Below are 10,220 nucleotides of genomic sequence, written 5' to 3'. Positions count from 1 at the left end.
ACTATATAATATAGTGACACTATGAAGAACAGATCTGAACCCTGTCCTATCCTATGCCATCCAGACACTTCCTGACACACTCAAGCTCATTGCAGCAGTTACTGTGTCAATCCTTCTGGCTGAGAATCTTTCTCTCCTTTGCCAATCTTCCACCTTTCCAAGCATCGTGTCCCTCTCTATGGAATAATCTTTCCTAGCCACATGCCCTAAGTATGTAAGATGAAGTTGTTTTTTTTTTTTGAAGTTTTGTCATCTTTTTCTCCATGAAACACGCTGGCTGAACTTTCTTGAAACACTCTGACTGAAGTTTATCAAAATATATTTACTTGTTCTTTTGGCAATCCATGGGGTATTCATCACGCTTCCCCAGCACCAAAGCTCAAAGCCATCAATTCTTCTATAATTCTTATTCCTTGTCCAGCTCTCAGATGCATTGCAAATGATTGATAATAATGTCTTGAATCAGAAGCAACTTAATCCTCAAGCTGATATCATTGCTAGTTAATAATTTGGAGAGGTCCTTGACTTTTTCCCAAGACTTTAAGTCATAATTTTGTTTTATTTTTTTTATTACTCTGATTTATTTACCAAGTTTGAATACATTGTTTTCCACAAAAGATCCTACCCTTTTCCTTCACAACACCCAACCATAGAAGTTTGCAACCCTATGATTAACATCCTACACCTCCATCCTACCCCCTCTATGTCCACCCTCTCCCACCTTGAATCCTCATATTCATTCTACAATAATGGTTTCTTACAGTATTTGTCCTTGTATGACTGACTTAGTTCACTCAGCATAATGCTCTCCACTCCCTCACAAGTTAGCTAGTAATTTACAAAATGATTGCTCCTGCATGATGCATAGTATTCCATTGTATGAATGTACCACAGCTTCTCAATCCATTCTTTTGTGGTTGGACATTTGATCTGTTTCCATGTTCTTGCGAAGGTGAAAAATGCTGCTATGAACACTGGTGTACAAATTTTCATTTGAACTTCAGTTCTCATTTTTCTGGGGTATATTCCAAGCAATGTAATAGTTGGAGCATATGGAATTTCTATGTTCAGCTTTTTGAGGAAGTGCCAAATTGCCTTCCAGAGTAGTTGTACCATTGTACAATCCCATAAAAAATGTAAAAGAGTTCCTATCTCACCACATCCTCTCCAACATCTATTACTTGCTGTCCATATAGTACCTCACTGTGGTTTTGATTTGCATCACTCTTATTGCCAGTAATTTGGAGCATTTCATCATATGTCCATTTAACCATTTGAATATTTTCCTCTTTGAAAATTCTTTCCATGTATTTTTGCCCATTTTGTAATTGGGTTATCAGTCTTTTTATTGTGGAGGCCCAGGAATAGTCTATAAATTTTAGTTATGAGACTCTTTCCAAATGGTCTGTTCCCTGTCAGAAGTTTTTCTTTTTACCCTATTGGAAAAAGTTTTTTTTCTGAACACAGGGATTTAATCTTTAGAAGGTCCCATTCATCAATGTCATCCTGTTCAGATTGTACATTTCTGGCTGTATTTGGCAGTCCCTTTATACCATAAACTCAAGCTTCTGAGCTTCCTCTCAGTTTGTCTCTTATGAATTTTATGATTTTGGGTTTTACTCTGAGGTCTCTGGTCCTTTTTGAGGTGATTTTGTGTGTGTGGTGTGAGATGTGTATCCTGTTTCAGCTTTCTGCAGGTAGGAGTCTTTTGCCAGCACTAGTTGTGGAAGAAGTTGTCATTTTCCCATTTGATAGGTTTTATTTTCTTGTTGAGTATCAGTGGACCATAGATAGCTGGGCCCATTTCTGGGATCTCAATTCTGTTCCCTTGGTCTACGTGACTGTCATTGTACCAGTACCATGCTGTTTTGGTTACTATTGCTATGTAGCAAGATTTTGAGGTCAGGGAGTGCTATACATCCCACGTCATTTTTTTGTTTCTCAGAAGTGTTGTGCTTATTTGGGGTCTCTTGTCTTTCCAAATAAATTTGACAATTTCACTTTCAATTTCCTTGAAAAATGAATTTGGTATCTGTATCAGGATAGCATTGAATATATGCATTGCCTTTGGTAGGATTGTCATTTTCGCAATATTGAGTCTTCCTATCCATGAACACATTTTTTCACTTCTTTAGGTCTTTATTGTGTCTTGCAGAAATGTTCTGTAGTTTTCTTTGCATAGGTCTTTTGTATCTCAAGTTAGGTTCACTCCCAAGTATCACAATTTGTGATTGGATATTGTAATAGGTATTATCTTCATTTCCTTTTCTGAGTTCTCTTTGTTACTGTAGAGGAATCCTTCTGTTTTTTGGATATTGCTCTTATATCCTGACACTACTAAATTGGCCTACTAGCTCTAACTGTTTTTTTGTTGAGTCTCTGGGGTTTTCTATGTATACTATTGTATCATCTACATATAGTGATATTTTAACCATCTCTTTGCTAATCTCCTCTTGTCATATTGGCCTAGCAAGTATGCCCAGTACAATATTGAATAGAAGTGGTGACATAGGTCATCCTTGTCTGGTCCCTGTTCACAACAAAATTATTTTTAGTCTTTCTCCACTGAGAATGATATTGGCTCTTGGTTTTGCATATATACTTTTCACTATGTTGAGGAAATTCCCTTCTATTCCAATTGTGCTGAGTGTCTTAATCAGGAAGGGGTGTTGGATATTGTCAAATGCCTTTTCGGCATCAATTGTTAAAATCATATGGTTCTTATTATTTACTTTGTCAATATGATGAGTTACATTGATTATTTTTCTTATGCTGAACCATCCTTCCATACATGTTATGAATCCCACTTGGTCATGGTGAATTATTTTTTTTATGTGCTTTTGAATTCTATTGGCTAGGATTTTGTTAAGAATTTTTACATCTATATTCATGAGAGATATTGGTCTGTGGTTTTCTTTCTTGGTAATATCCTTGTCTGGTTTGGTTTTAGGTTTATGCTTACAACATAGAATGACTCTGGAAATGGTCCATCTTTTTCAATTTTTAAAAATACTTTAAATAGAATTTGTAATAGATTCTCTCTGAATATTTGGTAGGATTCAGCTGTGAAGCCATCTAGTCCAGGACTTTTCTTTTAGGAGGATGTCTTTTTCTGACCTTTTCAATTTCTTCTTTTGTGATGAGTCTGTTCTACATCTGACCATGTCAATCTGGGTAGAGCATGAGTTTCAAGGAATTTGTCCGTCTCCTCTTTTGTTGTTGTTGTTAAATGCAGTCAAGTCGTAGATGACTCATAGCAATCTTATGAACAAAAGACTTGAACACTTGTATAACTTTCATCATTTCTCCAGGGTCATAGAGTTTTTGGAGGCAAGCTATTTTGGAAGTGGATACCACTCCTGCTTCCAAGCTTGTTTTAATCAGGAAGCTTCGCCAAACACTGTCCACCATGAGTAACCATTATCCCAATTGTCACATCAGTATCACATTGCTTAGCATCACAGAAACCACGAGTTACCTTTGTACAGAAAATGGACAGACCAGTCCTATACCACTTAGAAGAGTGTTTAACCAAAAAGAATGAGAACCAGGGCTGAGGGCTGCAGACTAAAATCACCCACCTTTGGCTTAGTAGCATAACTTTCTATTCACTAGGCCAACAGAGCTCTCTCTATGTTGTTAAATGCCATCGAGTTGTAGATGACTCATAGGGACCCTATGAATGAAAGACTTGAACAATTGTATAACTTTCATCATTTTTCCACTTTGATAGAGTTTCTGGAGGCAAGCTTTTCAGAAGTGGATGCCACTCCTGCTTCCAAGCTTCAAATTTATCAGAGTATAGGTTTTCATAGTATTCTCATATTATAGATTTAATTTTCTCTGGTTCTGGTGTGATGTCACACATGTCATGTCCGTGTCTTCTCAGGTTTTTTTTCTTTTGTTAAGCTTGCAAGTGGTTTGTCGATTTTATTGACTGTTTCAAAAAACCAGATCTTGGTCAAATTGATGGTTTCAATTGTTTTCCTGTTTCCTATCTCAATGATTTCAGGTCTTGTCCTGATAATTTCTTTTCTTCTAGAAGCTGTAGAATTAGATTGTTGTTATTTTTCAGGATGAAGAAGGTATTGAGTTAGATCATTGATTTTTCTTCTTTCTTCCTTTTTTATGTATGTGCCTATTGCTAGAAACTGCCCCTTGAGAACTGCCTTAGCTGTATCCCAGAGGTTTTGGTGTGTTGTGTTTTCATTTTCATTTGTTTCAAGGAACTTTTTAATTTTATTCTTTCTTTGTTTTATAACCTAATCATGTTCTAACTGAGATGAGAGTTCTTTAGCTTCAATATGAATGATTTTGTAAATTTTACCTTCTGGTAGTTAAGTTCTAGTTTTATGACATTGTAATCTGAGAAGATACTTTGTATTATTTCACTGTTTTTTAATTTGTTGAGGCTTGCTTTGTATCCTAATATGTGACTGATTCTGGAGAATGTACCACATGAACTTGAGGAGAAAGTAAATTGAGTTTTATTTGGGTGCAGTTCCTTGAAAACATCCATAGGTCGAGTTGTCTGAATGTGTGGTTCAGGTCTTCTGTACCTTTGCTGAGGTGGCCTATCCTTTGGTGATAGGGATGTTTTGAAATCTCCTGACACTATTTTGGTGTTGTCTATTTCTTTCTTCAGTTCTATTAACCATTGTTTTATGTATTTTGGAGGTCTATCATTTGGTGCATTAACATTGACCAAGGTTATGTCTTCTTGGATCTATTGTGCCTTAAAACAGTATATAATACCCTTCCTTATTTTTGGTGGTGGCTTTCATTCTGAATTCTATTTTATCAGAGATTAATATTGCCACTCATGCTTTTTTGAGATTGCAATTTGCATGGTATACTTTTTTCCCAGCCTTTAGTTTTGAGTCTTTTTCTTCATTTTACGGATGTGTCTTTTATAGGCATCATATTGATGGTCTTTATTTTTTTAATCCATTCTGCTGCTCTTTTCCTCTTAATTGGTGCATTTAGTCCGTTCACATTAAGTGTATTCTTGTCAGGCTAGTTTTACTTTTGCCATTTTGCCGTGTTTGTTTTCTGTTATTTCTGGTTACTATGGTCCATGCACTTTCCTTTGACATCTCCCTGTGAAGGACTTAAACTTTCCTGCAGTTTTGATCTTGTTTTCACAAATTCCTCAAGTTTCTTCTTCTCTGCAATTTATTTTCTCATTTCTCCTTCATATTTGATGGAGAGCTAGGCTGGGTTCAGGATCCTTGGCTGGCAATTGTTTTCTTTCAACTTTCTGTATATGTCATCCCATTGTCTTCTAGCTTGCACGATTTCTGCTGAGAAAACAAAACTTAATCTAATTGTTTCCCCTTTTTAGGTGTCTCTGTTTTTATTGTACTGCTTTTAGAATTCTGTCCATATATTTTAATTTGGAGAATTTGACTATGATACGTCTTGGTGTTTTTATTTTTGGGTCTAGTCTATTCGGTGTTCTCTGTGCACAGTGAATGTGGGATTCCTCATTCTTTAAGACACCTGGGAAGTTTTCTTCTAGTATTTCTTCTACAATTTTCTCAGTGACCTCCCTGTTCTGCATTTCCAGTCATTAAAATGTTATTATTTTTTTATGTCACCCACATAACTCTAATGTTTTCTTAATTTCCTTTGTATCTCAACTCTGATATTTCTTCTAGTATGTTTTTAGTGAGACTCTTGTCTTCCAACTCACTGACTCTCTGTTCCATCTCTTTAGTTCTACTGTTTTTGTGTTACCAGCGTTTTGGATACTTCTGCCCTTTTAGTCTTAATATTCTGGATTGCATTTTCACACTTTTTTTTTTTTTACTTCTAGTACTGCATTGGCTGTATCCTCTCTGTCTTGTGATGATTTTTTTTAAGTTCTTGTATTTCATTAACATTCTATTAATTCTTTCTTTCCTTTTTTTTGCACTTTCTTACATAGCTGTTCAAGTTGCTCCTAATCAATATATTTCTTTTGAACTGTTGTCTCTAGCTTATTTACCTTCTTAATTGTTTCTTCCATCTTTTGCATTTTTCCCCCATACCTGTTCACATGCTCCTCTTCAACATATTTCTTCTGGAGTGTTGTTTCTGGAGTATTTGCTTTCTTAATTGCACCTTCCATCATTTGCATCTTCTTCTGTAGCTTTTCAAATAACTCCATGTAAATATATTTCTTCCAGTTCTCTCTATCTGGGGTATTCATTGAGTCTGCTCTTTTAGGAGGTGGGTTGCTTTGGTTTTTTCATGATAACTGAGGCAGACTGCTCCTCTCTTGACATTATTGAGTTTTTCCTAGTAGATGTCAAGTAGTAGTAACTAATATAGTGACCAAGAGTATGGAAATGTTTTCTGAAGGACCTGTATATTTGCATTTTCTTCTTGTCCCGAGGCCTGCAGTGCCGAGGGTCAAACATCAGTGATCCCTACAAAGTACCTGAATGGAAAACTAGAAAGCCTTGGTTTTTCCTTTGAGAACTGGCTCTGCTGTCTCACTCAAGCTCCATCTGTCCCGCTCTCTTCTGCTCGAGGGGTCCCACGTGGTCCAGCCAAACAGCAGTGATCCCCACAAAGTACCTAGTTAATAGCAATCCATGGCTAGCTGGTGATGATGCTGCTGATGACATGGACAGTCATAATGTTTTTAAAACTTTTGTTAGGCTCAGAGCTGGCCTTGGCTGAGGGTATTATCGTTTTTCAGTGGTGCTGAGGTAACCTCGGTCCAAAACGGTTCCCCTCCCCGGGCTGCTCCCCTCCTGCCCACGAGTCCTCTCGCCTCGTAGGCATCTCGGACCTGATATCGTGGGGTGAGGTGTGAGCAGGCCCGGGGAGGATAGTCATGATCACGATAATAGAGGTACTGACAACAACTGAAGCTCAGAAACTGCTACATCAGCTGAAAGCACTTTTGGAACAGGAGTCTAGATGTCAGCCAAAGATCTTCGGCTTGAGACTAATTGAGTCAGCTCATGATAATGGCCTCCGAATGACTGCAAGGCTAAGGGACTATGAAGTGAAAGATCTTCTTAGTCTAACTTAATTCTTTGAATTTGACACTGAAACATTTTCTCTAGCTGTGAATTTATTGGACAGATTTCTGTCTAAAATGAAGGTACAGCGCAAGCATCTAGGTTGTGTTGGACTGAATTGCTTTTATTTGGCTGTGAAATCAATAGAAGAAGAAAGGAATGTCCCATTGGCAAATGATTTGATCCGAATAAGCCAGTACAGATTCACAGTTTCAGACTTGATGAGAATGGAAAAGATTGTATTAGAGAAGGTGTGTTGGAAAGTCAAAGCTACTACTGCCTTTCAGTTTCTGCAGCTCTATTATGCTCTCATTCAGGAGAATTTGCCATTTGAAAGGAGAAATAACCTTAATTTTGAAAGATTAGAAGCTCAGCTTAAGGCATGCCACTGCAGGATCATATTTTCTAAAGCAAAGCCTTCTGTATTGGCATTATCTATCATTGCATCGGAGATTCAAGCGCAGAAGTGTGTACAATTAGCAGAAGGAATAGAATGTCTTCAGAAACATTCCAAGATAAACAGTAGAGATCTGACCTTCTGGCAAGAGCTTGTGTCCAAATTTTTAACTGAATATTCATCAAACAAATGTTCCAAACCAAATGTTCAGAAGTTGAAATAGATTGTTTCTGGACGAACTGCAAGACAACTGAAGCATAGTTACTACAGGATAACCCACCTTCCAACAATTCCTGAAACAGTTCCTTAATTGGTAAAATTGGTTTATAATGTTACAGAATTATTAAGTTGAGCTATAATAGGATTAAATGGAGCTGTAGTAGTAAAGGGGAAAATTATTTCACCGATCTTAGTCAGCTAATATGTGAAGATGTTTGCTACATACAAGACATAACACCCTAAGAATAAAGTGGCATTATCTAGCCTCTGACACATATATTAACCATTTCATTATTTAAATTATCCACTTACCTCTAGCTACACACTTAGATGTTAAAAGTAGCACATCATTTTGCCTTATGGAGACTCACGCTCTGGCTCAGAATATTTGTCATTTAAAAGTAACACAAGCCTGAGTTGGGCAACAAGACCAAAAGTTTAAACCATACCAACTTGAGACATGAGCCTATTAGTTAAATCAGTATGAACTGAAACGCCATTCTTAAAAAAGTAAGATATGAGAGATGGTCTACACCTCAGTATTTGAAAATTGCTAGGGAGCTCTACAACTGGAGTATCATGTCATCATTATAGCAGTTGAACTATTAAAAGGAATGCAAAAAGAAAATCTATTCTTGTTATCTGAATTATAATTGGTGGCCAATCTTACTCTCCTTGGAACAATGTTAACATTTTAAGTTATATACATACTAACATGAATTTTAGATAGGGTTAATTTAAAAATTGGTAAATTTAGGTTTCACAGACTTATGATAACTGACTTTTTGTTTGTTTAATTAGGATTATTACAACAACAAAATGCTTTTCTCTACAACCCTGAGCTATAGAGTCCATGCTTAGTGTTAATATGAATTCATGCAACTAAGCCTCAAAACATCACAACTGTATTAGCACTGAAGTTCTCAGACTTGGGAAAATTGCCTACTTAACATTATGTTAGAGCAGAATAATATTTAGATTTGAATTCATCTGTGACACATATAAATCAAAGCTAAGATTATAACTGTGAAACTCTAAAAATAAGCCTGGGAAGGTAAACTGTGAATCTTCATTTCTAGTGTTGAATTAAATTTCTGAATTGGATCAATTAATTTAGGTGGTATGGAAATGGAAACCTATTTAACTCATCTTAAATGTGCTTACTGTGACATTTAAATTAAAACTAACATTTCACAAATTCACTTTTAAGACAAGGATTATTATTATTGCAGGTAGTATAAATGGGTCAACAATGCAGATAGATAATGTACTTCAGTGACAACTGAATTACAGTGACATGAACTGAATGACAATTGCAATTACATGAGGACATTTAATAGAAAATAAAAATATAGACATGGTAAATTTGACATACTCACTATCTTTATTTTTCTAGGAAATATGAGGTATTTGTATCCATGATAAAGGAGTTTTTTTAATACAAAATCTACTGCCTTAATCTCTATTGAGATATTTAGTTTCGCTTGTAATAGTAACTCAGCATAAATTACCACTCTGAAAACTTGCTTTACCCCATCAAAGCAAGTTCAGGCTAGATTTAACACTCCAAAAGTTCTAAGAACTGTTTTATAAGACTGTCTTTCTTCTAATTTAGAATTTCATTTAAAAGAAACACAGTATACTTGAATAAAATACTCTTTCTGTGCCAAAATAGAATCTTAATTAAGCCAAAACTCACTGTTGTCAAGTTGAGTCCACCTTGTGGGACCCTGTATGACAGTGGAACAGCCCCATACTAATTTCCAAAGCTAATCTTTAAGAAGCAGATTGCCACATTTTTCTTCTGTGCATCTGCTGATTAACTACTGCATGACCACCTTAATTATTATGAGGTAACTGAGGTAGTATTTTGGATTTTTCCATGTAAGTCAATTACCATAAAGAGATTTACAAAGTTAAAGAATTGTAAACAGTTATTCAGTGCATCGTGTAGCCTGAGATGATCAAGAATGGTTGTAATCAATTAATATTTACCTTTGGTACCATGTTAAGACTATTATGCTTAAGAACACATTGAAAAATAAGCCAAAGAAGCACAGTATATCTTATATTTAACTTTTGTAAACTGTGTTTTGTGGATAACTTTTCAATTTTCACAACCAACTAATACATTTCAATATTTTGAATACATCAGTGTTAATTTTGATTTTCAGAGGTAACCTAACAAACTACTATTATGTTTTGTTTTAAGGAATATAAATTTCAATGAACTACTAAAATGCAAAACAAAAACCAACCTTTTTAAAATTATGTTTTATTTTAGGTGCTTTTGAGTTGAGCATAACTCATATAGACTCTATGAATAGATCTTAATCCTGTCCTATACTATGTCATCTTCATTTCTGATAGATTTTAATCCATTGCTGCAATAATTATGTTAATTCATCTCTCTCGGGGTCTTCCACTCATTAGCTGACTTTCCACCCTTCTAAGCTCAAACCTTTTTCCAGGGAGTATATTCTCCTAAGTTGTTGTTGTTGTTGTTGTTGTTGTTGTTGTTATGTGCTGTCGAGTCGTTTGCGACTCATAGCGACCCTATGTACAACAGCCCTAAACCCTGCTCTATC

General features: G+C 35.8%; 1 protein-coding gene and 1 pseudogene across 4 annotated transcripts in view; both read left to right on the top strand.

Moving 5' to 3' along the window:
- Positions 1-10,220, top strand: part of PHKA1 (phosphorylase kinase, alpha 1 (muscle)) — a 742,463-nt gene that overhangs the window by 451,299 nt on the left and 280,944 nt on the right. The window lies entirely within an intron of this gene.
- On the top strand, positions 6,842-7,723 carry LOC102852555 (annotated as a pseudogene).

Source organism: Elephantulus edwardii, unplaced genomic scaffold (assembly GCF_000299155.1).
Source record: "Elephantulus edwardii isolate Elephantulus edwardi_28Jun2011 unplaced genomic scaffold, EleEdw1.0 scaffold00178, whole genome shotgun sequence".
In the NCBI taxonomy this organism is placed as follows: domain Eukaryota; kingdom Metazoa; phylum Chordata; class Mammalia; order Macroscelidea; family Macroscelididae; genus Elephantulus; species Elephantulus edwardii.
The sequence above is the reverse complement of the archived record's forward strand: the minus strand, read 5'-3'. Positions and strand labels throughout refer to the sequence as shown.